This window comes from Phyllostomus discolor, chromosome 4, assembly GCF_004126475.2.
Source record: "Phyllostomus discolor isolate MPI-MPIP mPhyDis1 chromosome 4, mPhyDis1.pri.v3, whole genome shotgun sequence".
Taxonomy (NCBI): domain Eukaryota; kingdom Metazoa; phylum Chordata; class Mammalia; order Chiroptera; family Phyllostomidae; genus Phyllostomus; species Phyllostomus discolor.
Window position 1 is genome coordinate 192,847,889 of NC_040906.2, and position 16,077 is coordinate 192,863,965.

The 16,077-nt window shown below is 47.6% G+C and overlaps 1 protein-coding gene across 6 annotated transcripts in view; it reads left to right on the forward strand.

The window, feature by feature from the left end:
- PHACTR2 (phosphatase and actin regulator 2) overlaps positions 1–16,077 on the forward strand; it is a 222,349-nt gene that overhangs the window by 1,270 nt on the left and 205,002 nt on the right. The window lies entirely within an intron of this gene.

Consider the following 16,077-nt stretch of genomic DNA (forward strand, 5'->3'; position numbering starts at 1 on the left):
AGAACTGCAGATCTGTTTTTCAAAGTCCACCAGATTTGTTAAGTTTCCCCCAGATTGTTTTCCATCCAGGGCGGATGCATGGGAGCTGGCAGTCGGAAGTAAAACGAACGTGAAAAGTACCGATTGCAGCTGAAGGCCCTTGCAGTGGCGCTCAAGTGCACACTAACCCCCACCTTGACACCTTTGGGCTCCGGCCTCAAGCTTTTAAGCTCTAACTCAACCTCACTTTTACCTGAATCCGAGTTTCCTGGTCAAAAAGGGGGCACACTTCTGTGTCTCTGACTCCACTCTGACTAGCTGGCTCTGTTCTCCACCGAAGCCCTCTGCTTCCTTGTTCTTGTGCCACTGTTGCTGCTGCACAACGTGCCTGCTCAGAGGACAGTAAAGGGATTGTTGATCCGACTGGGAGGTCACTTTGGCTAAAGCTGGTTAAAATTGTCCAGTACAGGTCATGGGATGTAGGTGGTGGGATTTGTGTAAAGGTTCTTCTGTTGAATTCACACTGTGTAAAGCATTGAATGGGAAGTATCTTACCTCTTGCCCTTTATGCCTTGGCCGAACTGAACCTGACTGATGCATAATCTTGACTGAGTTTTACAAAGATTCACTGTTCAGATGACTCTCAAGAGACAACTGAAAATTAGTCCAGTTGGTGACTGTCGATAAGAGAAGCATAGATTGTGTCGCCATTTTCCATTTTCATAGAGAGAAATGAAGGTACCTGTGTGCCTGTTCAATGCGAGTGTGCCAAGTGTACATCATGTGAACTGCGGGCCTCATAGGCTTCGTTATTTTTACTTCCAAGAAATCTTTGTCTTCTGTGTGCTCTTAAAGAACACTGGGAAGTGACAAGTTCAGCCAAGCTGTCCCCTGTGCCCCCGGATGCTGACCCTTGTGTAGAAGAGTGAACCTCTCCCAAGAGACGCTGTTCCATTTTCAGAACTGAGCCACGGATTTTGAGAGCAGGCTACATGTGACGAGGAGCTCTCTGTATTTCTTAGAGCCAGAAAAAAAGCGATTTGGTTCCTCATGGACACACGCAGAGTATTTTCCCAGAGCACCGTAGCCTCTGCAGCCTGCTGGGATGGATGAGATTGAGCCAGGTGACTGGGCGGGGATAACGGAGTTGTCCCAGAGGTGCAATGGGGAGGTTACACCACCTTGTGGAAATGTTCCTTGGCCTGGGGGAGGGCAGTCTAAATCCCAGGCCCTCCCCAGGGGCTCCGGACACATGTGGGCAGTGTCCACAGCTAGACTGTGTGTGGCCTTGCCAGAGTGGCCCCCGAGCAGCAGCAGCAGCAGCAGCCTCACCTCGCAATGGCAGACCCCACCCCAGACCAACTTAGTCCCCGTCTGCATTTTACAAGGTGCCCGGGTCGTTCCCAGGCACAGCCACATCTGAGAAGCACGGCTCTGTCTCTGACACTTGTTTTCAAAGTCGTTTACACAGAGGAGTCTCCTGGGGAGTGAAAAACAACCACAACCAAACAATTTATGGCTGGGTCCCGCCCCAGGGATTCTGATTTAATTGGCATCAGATGCAACCTGGCACTAGGTGATTCGAATGTGTAGCAGAGTCGGGAACCGCTGTTTTGTGGCGTGTATGTCAATATGTACTGATTCTGCGGCCGTGGCCAGGGTTGGCCCGGCAGGTGAAGTAGGTTGAGTGCCTTCTCACACCCCTGTCAGTACTTACTTTCTCCTACTACTGCCACCCCCGCAAGCAGCTTTTCTCACTCCCTTTCTGATTCCAGTCAGCAAGGTTCTGCTAAGATTATTTATTTATTAGAGAGAGGGGAAGGGAAGGAGAAAGAGAGGGAGAGAAACATCAGTGTGTGGTTGCCTCTCACATACTCCTAGCTGCAGACCTGGCCTGCAACCCAGGCACGTGCCCTGACTGGGAATTGAACCAGTGACCCTTTGGTTCACAGGCCCCTGCTCAATCCACTGAGCCACACCAGCCAGGGCAAGGGCTAATTTCTAATCATAAGTTAACTACCAGGTGTGAATCCTTGGGAGAATGTTGAGAGGCGAGGGGACATCACGTTTTGAAATGATTAGTGGCTGGGAGGGAGAAGAGGGGAGAGGGAAGGCTGGGGGGGTTCCCCAAGGGCTGGTCAAGAAGCACCTCACTCCCAAACAACCATCCACTCCCTGCTACCCTGTTCTGTCACCCCACCTCCCACCCCTGCCTCCTCTGTATGCCATTTTTTTCCATGAAAAACTAACTAAAACCTTGAAACTTGGCTGTGAAAATATTGCCAGCTATGGCAGTGGAAGTCACTCCACTACGAAACATTTTTTAAAGACCTGCTCTGTGCTTACACTGAGCTGATGCTGTGGGGCCATCACAGGAGAGCCCACTCTCCCCAGCTGTGCTTTGATAACAAGACTTTTGTCAAGAAAAGCACCTCAGACTTCAATGGCTTCTATTGAGCTTGTGACGTGAGTAGCTTGTTTCACACAGGACACAGATGCATGGGTGTTGTCAGTAAACCCTGTATGTTGCTTTGCATTTTAAACCCCGTTCAAGCCCTGGACTCAGTTGACACGCCCTCCCGAACACCAGACTCCGTGGGTTTGACCCCCGTGGGGTGCTTCAGGAGGCCACCAGCAGTGTTTCTCTCTCCTGCCACTCTCTCTCTCCCCCCTCCCTTCTTCCCTTCCTCTCTCTCTAAAAAAAGCCAATAAACATCTCCTCAGGTGAGGATTAAAAAAATCCATCCAAACGATATGAAGAAAACCAAATATTTTCATCCAAGTGCATTATTTAAATAACACTGGAACTAGTACATAAGTGCTTTCACTGAGCTTATAAAAACTGAGGGTTTTTTTTTTTTCTTGATAAAAAAGTCAGGTTCATTTTGCTTTACATTTTTTTGAACTTACTGTTCTGGAACACAACAAAAGCTCTGGATTTTAAAAACCTAGCATGTCTTTGTAAACATAGTGATATTTTATCATGAAAAAAATAAAGTCCTGAAATAAGCTTTTGGTGGTATATGGTCAGGTGTTTCCTTACTTTTCTGGGCTGATCTCTTCTCAGGTTAGAGACTTTCACTTGGTCAGTGGGTCCTGATGTAGTCTTCAGATGCGCCCAGTGCTCAGTGAGCACAGAACCTGAGGACGCAGCCCAGGGCCTAGTTCTGCTGTGAGCTGTCAGCAAGTGCTGGCTGTGACCTACTGTGTGCCAGGCGCTACGCTGGGCATGTCAGGCCACGGGGTGGCCAGGAGGTGTTGGCCGTCTTCAGGTGACTCTTAGTCTTGCATCTTGGTCCGCACAGAGCAGAGAACTCTTCGAGCCACCTCGCAGAAGGGAGGTACAAATGAATGGCTTTGTTAGCTTGATGTACGGACGTCTGGTACCCTGATTCATCCCTCCAGCATCCCTTTGTCCTGGTGTCTAAGTAACTGCAAATCCAGTATCTTTTTTTCTGAGTCTTTCATCCCTAATATGTTGATTGACAAGGAAGTGAGAAATCTGGCAAACCTGGATGCTCTGTCCTTCCTTACCCTCTGCTCCTTGGCCACCTCCATCAGGTGCTGCTGTCCAAGGTGGGCTCTGCAGCTGATGGTCACCTGTCCCATTGAGGGAAGTCCTTGCTTGTCCATACCTTGCTGGTGCTCCCACAGTGCCGCTCACTGACCTCCAAGGTTATAACTCTTGCAGTCTGTGCTTGCGTGTTCAGCCATTGTTCTGAAAACATAATGCTGTGCCCGGTGGCTGCGTCCCCAGGGGCCTCAGTCCCAGCTGGGCTGGGGCTGCTTTAGGTCAGGAACCTGCTCGCTTTCCATTTGCTTCACTCAAAGTGGTTTTTACCAAACAAAGGCAATCTGGCTCTAAGTTTACTTTCTATGTGTGCCTATTCACTGAAGAACAAAGCCTCCTGCCAGGAGTGCAAAACTGTCCTGGGCAGAGCACACAGCAGGGCTCAGATCCAGCCTATGGCCAGCCCTGGTAGTGCTGTGCACCCTGGCGTGCACGTGCCCCCCCTCCCACTCCCCCAAGGAGGGAGCCTTCTTTGCCCAAAGGCCGTGGGCTTCTGGCCAGCCAGGAGTCAACTATTGGTTGGGCATCAGCCTTTCTCTGATTCTCACAAATTATAAGCTGATGGTGGTCCTGGACCTGATGTTGGCACATTTTAAAATTCCTCTTTACCTGATATGCTGTAGCAGAAGCTGTCACACTAAAAATCAGCTTCACCTGTTAAATAAGGATGTACCTGTCCAGTCAGGTTGCACTTTATTTGGGGCTGAAACCAGGAAGATGTCGGGGACTGAGGCCCCCCTAGGGACCAGTTCCTCTTTCTTTCTTTAACACTTACCAAAGGACGCAGCCTCACCTGACACCAAGCGTCTCTTTAACCCCAGCTTTCTTACCCTCTAATCTGAACAGGTTCTCCTCCCACAGCTGCTTCCTCCTCCGTCTACTTACAAACACCACGTCATGGCTTCTGTCTACGCTGCCCATCCTTGCCTTTGCTTTCTCTCGGCTCCTGTCCCTATATTTACCAGGAAACATTTCTTTATTCACATTTTCTAGAAAAGATCTACTGTTTGAAACCACCCTTTCATAGCACCTCTTAGGTCACAATGAGGCCTTCAGATCTGATGATACCTGCCCGCTCAAATGGCCTGTGGCCTAGAAGGTGAGGTCATCACACAGTGCCAGTGTGGCCACTTAGAAAGGACTGAGCCAGGGAAGTTCCCATTCATTCATTCATTCATTCAGCTGGTCTTTACTGAGACGAAAGCTGCCATAGTCACTGTCTAGGTACTAAATGTACAGAGGTAACAAGATGTGATTCTGCAATTTTAGGGGCAAGACTGAAAGCAGAAAAGGTGTAGCAGGCCAGATACAGCAGTGTGTCTAGTGTTCTTAGCCATTGTTGTTTGCCATGATTATGAGAAAAAATGATGATGATGATTACTCTTGTCCTTATTTTCAGAGGATGCACCAATTGCTAATTATGTCTGAACTGGGCAAGCTCTGGTTTGTATCAATAGTTCAATGGTAGCTCTTAGACTGATAGCAAAGCCATGGATTTATTTTGAGCTCCAGCTACTGTAGGGGGTGCTCTATGCGAGGTGAGCACAGCTCCATTTTTTACTTCATTTATTCAACCAATAAACAGCAAATGAGCCAACACAGAGGCTGCAAACACATCATCCCTAAGGAACTCACATTCTAGTGGGGGGAAGATGGATAGCTACAGTGCAATAAAAAGTGTGAGCTCTGACTTGTGCCCTTTCCCGGGCCTGGGGGAGAACCCAGGAGACCCAGCTATAGGAAATGACTTGGGGGAGGGCACCTGGAGGAGATGAAAGCTGTGCTATCTCCATGCAAAAGGAGGATCAGGAAGATGGATCTGGGTGAGGTGGAGGAGCAGTGTTCTGGAGAGAGAACAGTACACACAGAAGTACCAAGGCCTGAAACAACCTGACGTCCTCAGAGAACCCCCAGCAGTTCATCTGGCTTTCAGCAGGGTCCTGTGGGAGAGGGGAGAGAAGGGAGATTAGGGTGCTAGGCCAAAGCCAGAGCATGAGAGGTTCCCATGTCAGTGTCTCTGGGCAGACACAATTTCGGTGACAGTTGTAAGGCCTTTGCAAGCTTGAGAGGGGTGTGTTCTGGTGTCTCCCAACAGGAACACTGGGGAGAGGGAAGGTCATAGACAGCTGAGATCTGAGGCACAGAATCATGCTTGTTGCCTGTGGGATCTTGGTCAGCTTACTTTCCCTCCCTTTCCTGCTTGGTTTCCTCACGTCTGACCTGGAAATGGTTAGCAACAGTAACTCTTGGCTCAGAGAGCTTGTGTCTGAAAAGTGCCCCAAACTTTAAAGTGCCATGCAAACGGTGGTGCCTTTTGCACACTTCTGTTGTGGGACTTACTATAGTATATCAGATGATGCATGAGTTGGTCTCCTTTGTACTGTAAAATCATTGGAATCAGAAAGTATGTCTTATTTATTTTTGTATTTTCAGTGCCTAATGCAGGGCCTGGTAAATCCTAGGTACTTCCTACTAATTTACAAACTTAATGCATAAATTACTTAAGTTGGCTCTTTTGACACTAAGTATCTATAAATCAAAAGTTAGGCAAAATGATAAAAATTACAAATGGAAGATTGGGTAAAAACTGTTATCACAAATGTTTTAAGCTTTAACCAACAGCTGATTTTAAAGAGCTTACTAATGAGATCATCAGAGCTTCTTGCGGGGGTGGGTATGGGGTGAGCCGTGCTTTGTGACATGTATGGAGGGTAGTGAAAGTGGTTTGGTGAATGTTAGTCCAGCTGCATGCTGGTGATGGTGGAATCAGGTAACAGGGAGCTCTTTAGCCTCCTTGGAGTGCTGGGTGCTGGATGCAAGAGTGTAGACGAGAGGGGTTAGAAGGAAGTGAACTGTCATGCCAATCCAGTGTGGCACTGTGGACACACACTGTCCCAGTTCATCTTTATAGCAGCCCTGTGACACAGCTATAAATCCCTTTTTGATAAGGAACCTGGCTTTAGGCAGGTGGAGCAACCCACCCAAATCCCACAGGTAGCAGAGAAGAAGTAAATCCAAAACTGAAATCTTTATGACTTCAAAGCTCACACTCTTTCCCTTACCGCACGCCACCTTCCTGCGTGTCCGTCCCCCTCATGGAAACCACCAATCGGACCCCCGCCCACAGGGAGGAAATGGATTGGCAGCACGCTTCACTGGACAAGCACCACACTGAGGGACACCATCAGAATAAACATCTCTTTCTAGCCAAAGGTCTTTCTAAGGCCCCAGCCAGTTGTCTCTCCATTTCAAGGTCCACCCAGCACATCAGGATTCTGGTGTAAACAGCAGATTTGTATTCGTCGTGATGGGATTCTGGAACCCAGCACTCGCAGGCTGGCACACGTGAGTGTCCTTGCGTAGGTGCCTTCCCTTCCCCTCAGCCCACTCAGTCCTGGGGCCAGGCTTGTGGTCCACGCCTGAGAACCATCTCTAGCCTCAGAATACAAGTGCAGTTTCAGTTAGTGTGAAGTGCAGGAAAAAAACATCGAGGCAGCTTTAGTGTTTTTAAAATACCATACCGGGTGACTCATTATCTTTGATCACACTAGCTGAAATTTGCACAGAGAAGTAGGTTGCACCCGCTTGCCTTAGAAGAATTTCTAAGATCTACCTCACTTTGTGACCTATGGGCTAAACCTTGACATTTATATAGCTTACTTTGCATTTTCTTGATGCCTCTGTGAAGGCTTAAGAAAAAGTAGCTATTGCTTATTCCTCATAACAGGAAGAAACCTGCAACTTAGAGAAAAGTACATTTTCCACACTGAGAGCTCAGGACAGTGCCTGGGGCAGGAATATCCCAGGTGTGAGGCTTCCGTTTTGGATCAGTGGCTCGCATATTTTAAGTGTGTGATGTGAAACGTATGGTCTGATTCACGTCATCCCCGTTGGTCTGTAATCTTCTTTTGTCTTCATGTATGTTCCCACCTACCCGAATACTTGGCTACTTCTTCAGAGGTATGCTTTCTATTAGGTAATAATAATTCAGTAACCTAAACATCAATAACAAACATGTATTAAACCCCTATTCTTCAACCTACTGGGCATTATAAATCTCTAATCTCTGCTCCAGATACCTGGATGAAGGTCACAGAAATATACGATAAGATAGAGAATGTGATTCATAGGTATAATAAATGTAATAGGACTTATGTCTTCAGATGAGTGTTATCTTGTGGAGTTTGTGTACTGGGGGAGTGGACGCCGTTCCAACTGCGATCTTGCTGAGGCGAGGAGTGTTTAACAATGGTTGTGTGACCCGGATGTCCGATCCCTTGTCTTACTCACTTGCCCTGATTACAGCACAACTGGAGCTCTTCCTAAAAGTCATATCGGCCTTTCGGACACTGTCATTAAGGATGATTTGAAGTGGCCTTCTAGAAATGGCTGGGCTAATGGTCACATGGTGGGAGTTTGCTTACTGTTTGTCAGCATGGTCGTGCAGGTGGGGAGGACGGTCATTTGGACATCTAAGTCATTCAGGATGCTTCGCAGGGACACTGCACACCCCTAAAACACGTGCCCAGGCAAGGGCAGCGCCCGCTAACCGAACGGGTGGACTCTTAGCAGAGCGACAGGGAGACTAAGAAATTAAAGAAACCCGCTGTGACATCTGTGGGAGGGACTCAGTAAGGGATGAATGAAAAGGTTACTAAGTGGTAGCAAGGGTTTGGTCAAAACGAACACATTTTCATAGCCAGTAAAAGAGACTTCCTTGTTTGAGTGAAAGAAGAGAGTTTTTAAAGATAAGAGTACAAGAGCAGCCCCAAACCAGGAAGTAGAGTTGAGCGTATCTTCAGGTCCTAGATCCAGGAACTGATAAGTTGCCTGTGGCCGAGGGGACACTTTCTCCCCACCTCCCCATCACCTTTTTTCCCTCTTGGGATCTACCTATCTATTCATCTATCATCTATCCATCTAATGTAATCCAGCTTTCCATCCATCCTTCCACCTGTACTTACCACACGTCCCTGCTGTTATGGGCACGTGTTTACTCCCCAGATGTACACATCTTCAGTTCATACCAGCAGAGAGACTCCTCAGGGCCCTTGGGTCCCGATCCCAGATGCCCCCGGCCTGGGCCAGGTAGCCATTCCTGCGCCCTGCTCTGTCTGTTTCATGGGACAAGTTAGGCTGCTGGCATGTATGCTTTTAGGTGTGGAGAAGACAGTTCTTAGATAAGCGATGGGGATAATGGGAAAACACACCACAAATTACCCATTGCCTCAGTGCACCAGAGGGTCAGTGACGTGAGGAACCCCTGGGCTTCTGGGAAGCAGATGTGCCCTGAGAAAAGCCAGTGCCTGTTAAGGTAAGAAGGAAGAAAAGGGGTGGGGCTGGAAAATTATGTAGAATAAAGAAACGTTTGTCTATAATGAAGTGGATGTTCTATAGCACAGTGGGGTGTTATGGAGTTTTGGGGGAGGAAGCAGGAGGAGGGGGTTTTCTAGGGAACAGCAAGGTAGGAATAGGAAGAACAATGGATGTCACTGGATGGGGTGCAGGGTGCGGGTGCATGATGGGGTGTCACAAGGGAGCAGACCTTAGGACCTGAGGAATATAAAGCATACAGGGGAGAAGTCCTGCTGTGAAGACAGTCATTCTTCTCTTTTTCCAGTTGATGGGGTGGCTACCCAACTTCCTCCCCAACAAGCATCCCACCAGCTGGTGCAGGGTGCCTGTTACCTGGTGCTGTCTGGGCTCCTTTTATTTCCCCTCCGCCCTCAGTGGTCATCTTACCAGCCCCCCGCCACTCCTGTAGGAACGTTAATAATGGGCCTCACGCAGCAGACCAGGCCTGTGCTTCTTTCCAGATGGTCCCCTGTGGCCAAGCGACCGGCCGATCCGAAACCCAGCTGTCTGGGCATTACGTTCTCCCGGATGGTGACGTTGGCTTCTGATGCTGTTCAGGGTGTGGGATGGCATTCCTCTGGGCTGATCTGATTAAACATTTCTGAGCAAGGGTTTCGAGTTGGCATTAAGTCACATGTGATTACTCAGATCTAGATTGTTAGTTTTTCCCTGGGAGGACTGCTCTTTAAGGCAGCTGACAAATTCCTAAGGACCTGGAACCTTATACAAGTCCATGGCCTTAGGCAGTAGCAAGACGGAGCTGTTTGCCTGGGCCTGGGAACACGCAGGAGGGACCAGGCAGCTGCCAGGCAGCTGCAGAGGAAGAAAGAGGTGTTTTGAACTTTCTGGTGCTGGAAAAACCTACACATCAGAATCTGCGTGCAAATGTCCCTGTCCCGCCGCCCCTTTGGGCCACCGGGCTGCACTCCTCCCTTCTCCAGCTCACACCTACTTTGACTGTTGCCCTTTGGGCCCTCTTCCCCCAAGGCTTCCCTTGATGTTCATTTCTGTAGCCCCTCACCTGTGTTCAAGTGTTACTGAGGAGTGGGCGTGGAGGCGTCTCGAAATGATTCAGCTGGTCTCCGCGCCCCATTGAGGAAGCCCTTAATCCCAGGCTGTGGCTTTCAGTCATTATCACCTCACTGCTCTGTTAATAGTCAACAGGCAACAAAGGCCCCCCACAGAGGATGAAAAACTAGAATCCTAGTGAGCCACACCGCAAAGCACCAAGCCTTCGGGGTGGGTATCGGGGTGATGTTTCCGTGCTTCAACAGACGACTCAAATCAACCGTGATGGCCTGTTGGCCAGAGTTCTCACCTGGGTTCAGGTCTGCTTTAGGTGACAAGGTTTTATTATCGAATGTAGCATTTCCCAAGTGTTTCTATGTTTATGAATCACCCGGGGGTCTTGTTGAAATGGGGCGAGTCTGGGCTGCAGATTGAGCTTCTGCATTTTCTAACAGGCTTCTAAGTTTTGCTGATGCTGCTGGTCTGTGAACTACACATTGAGGAGCAATCCTCTAGGGACAGCTTTTTATTGGGCTTGTCAACTATTTTAAGGGCAGATTCCTTCTGCACTAAGGTCTTAAAATTCCATCCATGGAAACTTCTGTCCTGCTGGAAAGCCTACTCTTGCTTTCCTGGGTAGTAAGCCTCACTATACAGTATTTGTGGGAGAGGGGAACTCTGAAAGATTTAAGGGAGAGGGAGCCTTTAGGACTTCCACTTATGCAGGATGTTTTGCCTCAAGAGACCCCCTGCGAATTGGCTCCTGGGACTTTATCGGCAAATCTTCTAGGGTCTCGTGTGTAGAGAGGCGATTTTTAACCAGTGTGCCACAGAATTTTAAAACATGCAACATGTGACTACTTAGTCAGGGGCACTGATCTCTTTTCCCTAGTTTGCCAAATAAAAAAATGACAACAGCCAGTACAACAATAGCTGCACAGTGCGCATGCCCTGCCTTGAACCATAGGTCTTCCAATAGAGTTACATCTTATTGATCTCATTGGATAATAAGGTTGCATCTGAGTCGTTACGTCTTCGTATCAGAAACCCTTATATACAAGGATAAGCACCTGATTTTTTTTAAAAAGGCAAGTTGGAACAAAAAGGGCAGGTAATTACTACTCTTACTATTTTTCATAAGTCAATCAAAGTTATACCTTTTTTGTAAGGTTGGCAATATAATTTTCGATGGGCCAGAGAATTTTAGTAATTAGCGTATGTGTGCCATGAGATGAAAAAGACTGGGAATCAGCTATGTGGAGGGTTCTCAAATAAGAGGATCAAGAGATGGAGGTGGAAAAAAATGTTGAGATATAGTTGACATATGATATTTTATTAGTTTTATGTGAACGACCCAATGATTTGATATTTGTAGATATTGAAAAATGATCACCACGACAAATCTAGTGTATACCCACCTGCTCTCTGAGAACTCCCACAGGTGTGGCCCAGTGTTGTCCCCGTGGTCGCCGGGCTGGGCGCCACGCCCCCGGGCTGGCTCACTGTATGCCTGGACATCTGTGCATTTGACCACGTTCACCCAGGTTTTTAAAAAACAACCTATTAAAACACCAAACTCACTGGAAACTCAACTCTTGAATTCATTTCTTAAAATGGCATTACCCGAAACATGGAAAGGCAAGAGTAAAAGAAGAAAATACACTTTTGAAAAGTTTTCAGTCTTCATCTCTTGGTGTCTTTGATGTCTTTAGTAGAGCAGAAGAGGAATAGGCCAAGCAGCCTGGAGCTGAGGTTACTGATGCTCAGACTAGGGCTCTGGTTGTAGAAATAAGAAGGATGGGAGACCGCAGGAACTACTGGGTGATGGATTGGGATGATCTTAGAAGAAGACTGAAGATGCTAAGACATACCTCAGTGTCAGAGTGACAGTGCCCTGATAGTGATGAGGATGTTAGGAAATAGGCAGGGTTCAGGATGCAGTGAGGAGACGTGTTAGCTTTGTCAACTGTGATCGATGTTACAACACCCATGGGAGGCACCCTGTAGAAGTGCTGAAATAACAATGGAGAGAGGCTATGGCTCTACATGGAGAACTTTAAGTTCTTGATTGTGTCAATCATATGACAATTTACTATGCCCGGATAGCATGAGACTTGTCATACATAACCCTTTTATTCAACAAATAATTATTAAAGCAACCACAGTGCATTCTGTTTTAAGTTTTCACGTGGGCATTGGCTGTCTTGAGTACAGCATTTGAGTATCAGATTTTTATAATCTCATAGTGCCTCACCCATAGTAGTTGCTTATAAAGCCTTTATTGGAAGTGACAGATGGTACTTGGGACTATTTGTAGTCACCTAGAAATGTTAAGAAGCCACAGCTGGGGAAAAAAATGAGAATAAGGGAGAAAGAGTATGGTGAGTGAGGTTATTAGCAGCACTCAAATCACCTAAGAGACCCTGAAGAATAAACGCTGAAAAGACTCATTGGTTTGCTTCTGAAGGAAGTGACTGGAATTCACCCCAAAGCACCTTCAGTGAAGTCATGGGAATGGAAACCCAGAGAGGAGCTGGAGAAGCTGGAGGTGAAGGGAGGTTTGTGGACCAGGACCACGGATGGAAGTAAAGGGTGGGGGGCGGAGAAACTAGCCTTCCACAATGGAAGTCTTCCCGCTGGGAAGCAGGCACTTCTCAGTACTCTTTCACTAGCACGGGGTTCTGTGTGCCCTCCCGTAGGTTTATGGACAGTGTTCAGCATGTCGCAGACGGTGCTCTGTCAAGACTAAAAACAGGTCGAAGATAAGTTTAGGAAGGCTGGCATGATCTGTGATTGTCAGCCACCTGTCTTTTGCCAAGTATGTAGGGACTGACGTGAGCAGTGATATTTCATCCACAAGCTTGAACACGCTGTCCATCCCGGACGTGCGTCTGAGGGACTCAAACCCGTGCACAGTCGTTGGTCCAGCAGCCGTGCTCAGCAGGTAGGCGCCGAGATGCAGTGGCACTGCATCTCTCATTGGTCCACTACGGGCCAATGAGAGACGCAGTCCAGCCCTCCGAGCCTACGCGGCAGCGGGGAATGTCAAAGGTAAACAAAGCTGAACATCGGTTAACGTGGGAAGGCCAGATCTTAATCAGCCGCATGCCACAGCGATAGGGAAAAGACTTCAGTGTGAACTGAGCTCAGCTTTGATTTGGGCATTTTAAAGGGAGAATGGGGAACTAGGAAGGGGGTGAGTGGGGGTTCAGCGGAGCTAGGGAAGTGAGAAACTACAAGTGGGTTGGTCCCTGGGAAGCCTGCTGGGGTTTGTTATTTGCTGCTCATCCAAGTCAGGCCCCTCCCTCCCACAGGCTGGGAGACAGAGGCCCTGTCTTCACGTGCTGGCTGGAACAAACAGTGAATTATTTTGGCAGCCTTGAGTTGTCTCAGGCAGTCACTGTAAGGGGGGACAGTGGTCATTCTCGGGATGTGACCTTGAGCTATTCGAAACTATGTTAGTGTTTGTTCAGATATTGTATTTATAGGCCAGCATTGAGGGCCAGTCAAGAAGAGGGCTCAGAAGAGCCTGGCTCGAGTTTGGTCGAGGGGACGGGGCTGTTGTCTGTGTCCAAGCCACAGAAGAGCAGCCAAAGGGGCCGAGTGCGTGGGGGACGGGGGTTGGGCTGTGAGCTCAGAGAGGTGACGAGGCCGTGGGCCCTTTTGGCCACGGTAATGACGTTGACTTTTTCTCTGAGGGAGGTGGCAAGTCAGTCGAGGGCTTGGGGAGAGGGGTGCCATGTTCTTTGATGAAGTTGATGTGGAAGGCAAGGTTGGGGAGGTAAGTGTCATGAACACAGTATCAATGAATCCACGAGTATGACAGGGCCGTGGCGTCGGCCTCTTCTTTCCCACTTCCTTCAGGTGACGGACCACGGGATTAGGGAAAGTTGGGGGGCTCTGTGCAGCTAGCCTTGTGTGGAAGCAGCTAAATGAACCCCAACCCCTCAGGACATTGTCACCAAGCCTGCCACAGTTCGCCTTGAGGTTGAAGCGTAACCGAAGCAGCCATTCTCCTCTTTTGCAGCCTCAGCAAACGCAGCTTCTATTTATTCTATCATGAAAATATTACATGCTTAATGTTGAAAGTTCAGCTACTGCAGATACGTGTAAAAGAAGAAGTATGACTTCTCCCAGGTCCCCTGCCCTCACTTGCCCGCAGTGGGTGCCCTCCCGACTGCCTCTGTGAGAACACACGGAACTGGGCAGGGATGGTATTCTTCCCTCCACAAACTGGGGTTATGATAGGTACAGCCTTTGCAAACCATGTTTTTGACTCAAAAATTTCCTGAACATTCTTTCATGGCAGTATACATGATGTTACGTCATTCATTTTCAAGTTTTCAGAAAAAATTTTACAGTCTAGTTGTATCAGATTTTTTTTTAAGTACTTCCCTGTTTATAAAATTTTGTGGGATTTTTTTTGGTATTTTTTGATAGTATAAACAATGTTCAGTGAAAGTCGGACATATGTATCTTTCTGTGTATGTGGTGTATTCCCGTGAGAAAGTTCCCAAATCAAACATTATCAGTTTTCAAATCTTACAAGGTACCGCTGTGTTTTTCTCTAGAAGTCTGTACAGATGTAGACCCCTAGAAGAGAGTGAGGGCCTGTTTGCACACCCTTGCCGGGACCCAACCCTGTTAGTGCATTTTAGCTTTTGCTAGTCTGAGAGGTATAAATGGTGTGTCTAATTTTACATTTCTCTGATCCCTTTAGAACTTGGGAAGTCTTTTGTATTACTGGCCCTTGGTTGTGTTCCTCTGTGGCCTTCCGAGGCTCATCCTCTGTCCCTTTCTCCATTGCATTATTTTCTTAGCTCTTGGCGTACGGAGGGTAATAATTCTTTGTCATCTACGTGGGAAAGATTTCCTGCTCCTCCGTTGCTTTCACTTTGCTCTCAGTGGCTTCTGTTGCTCGAGAACAAATCCAGTTTTGATGTGTGCGGGTGCACGTCGACAGACACACGTGAGGATTCAGGAGTGCACCCTGTATGTCTACAGCTGCTTCGAAATGCCCTTCAGTAGGAGCCCTTCTGGCATCTGCGATTTTTATCTTCCCGGGTCGGGTCGTGTGGGAGGCTTCCTGCTTTGCTCTCGCCTGTGTCTGCGTTGGGCCTGCCGAGCTTCACTTAACCAGTGGGGACTGACGGGCGAGATTTACAATCAGGTCAGATTACTTCTCCCTCCTGCCACGGTCAGGATAGTTTCTTGGGGGTAAGTGAAAATGTGGGACACCAGCTTGCCTGAGGCACGTTTCTGTCGCTGTGCAGATCGGGAGGTGTTATTCGGAGCCCAAAGCCTTATCTTTTCAACACCAGCACTGCTGCTGAATTTCATGGTCCCCAACCCAGATCCCTGACTTAGTTCAGAAACACTTAATATAACCATGTGTGAAAACTTGGGGCGGGTGGGGCAGTGAGGGGGGAGAAGGGCAGTCGTTCTGGTCTGTTCTATTTTCTACCATGATGATCACCAACGGAGATAGTTTACATTTTATTTATCAGTTTATTTTCTGCATTTCCTTTTGCTCCAGTTTGCATTCCTACATTTCTGGCCATAGAAAGGCAAATTAAATATACAGCCATCTCACTGGGGTGTCAGAATGTACTTGATTTGATAATAACCCCATCCACTTGTTTGAGTGTGTGTGGGTTTTGTTTTTTTTTAATTTTCCTAACTAATCGTGTGAATTGTCTTGTTGTTCTGGTGAAGTGTTGACGCTGCCACCTACAACCATCCTCCCACCTCCAGTTGTAGATAAAATCTAATTATCACCTAAGAATGGTTTCTTGTCAGACACAAAAGAATTTAGGGCACTTTGACATTTCGGGTGTGTTTTTTTTAACTGTTGTTTTTTAAACTGATGTCTTTAAGCTAATATTTCACAATTAATTTATAAAAAGGAAATAAAAAAGAAAGAGCAAACGGAAAGAAGGAAGGAAGGAAATCAAACCTGATCCTTGTAGTAATTGCTCTGTGTGTAGTCTCGATTGAAGTCGCAGTGGAAGGAACAGTGAAAACAAGATGTTTAAGAAACGAATGCACTTCCGGGACCTCAGGCAGGTTCCTTTTCTCTGTAGATAATGACCAGATGTTCCAGCTTTTATTAGGGAATGTTTTGACACAGTATTTTGTGACGCCAATTACTGTATAATCCAACC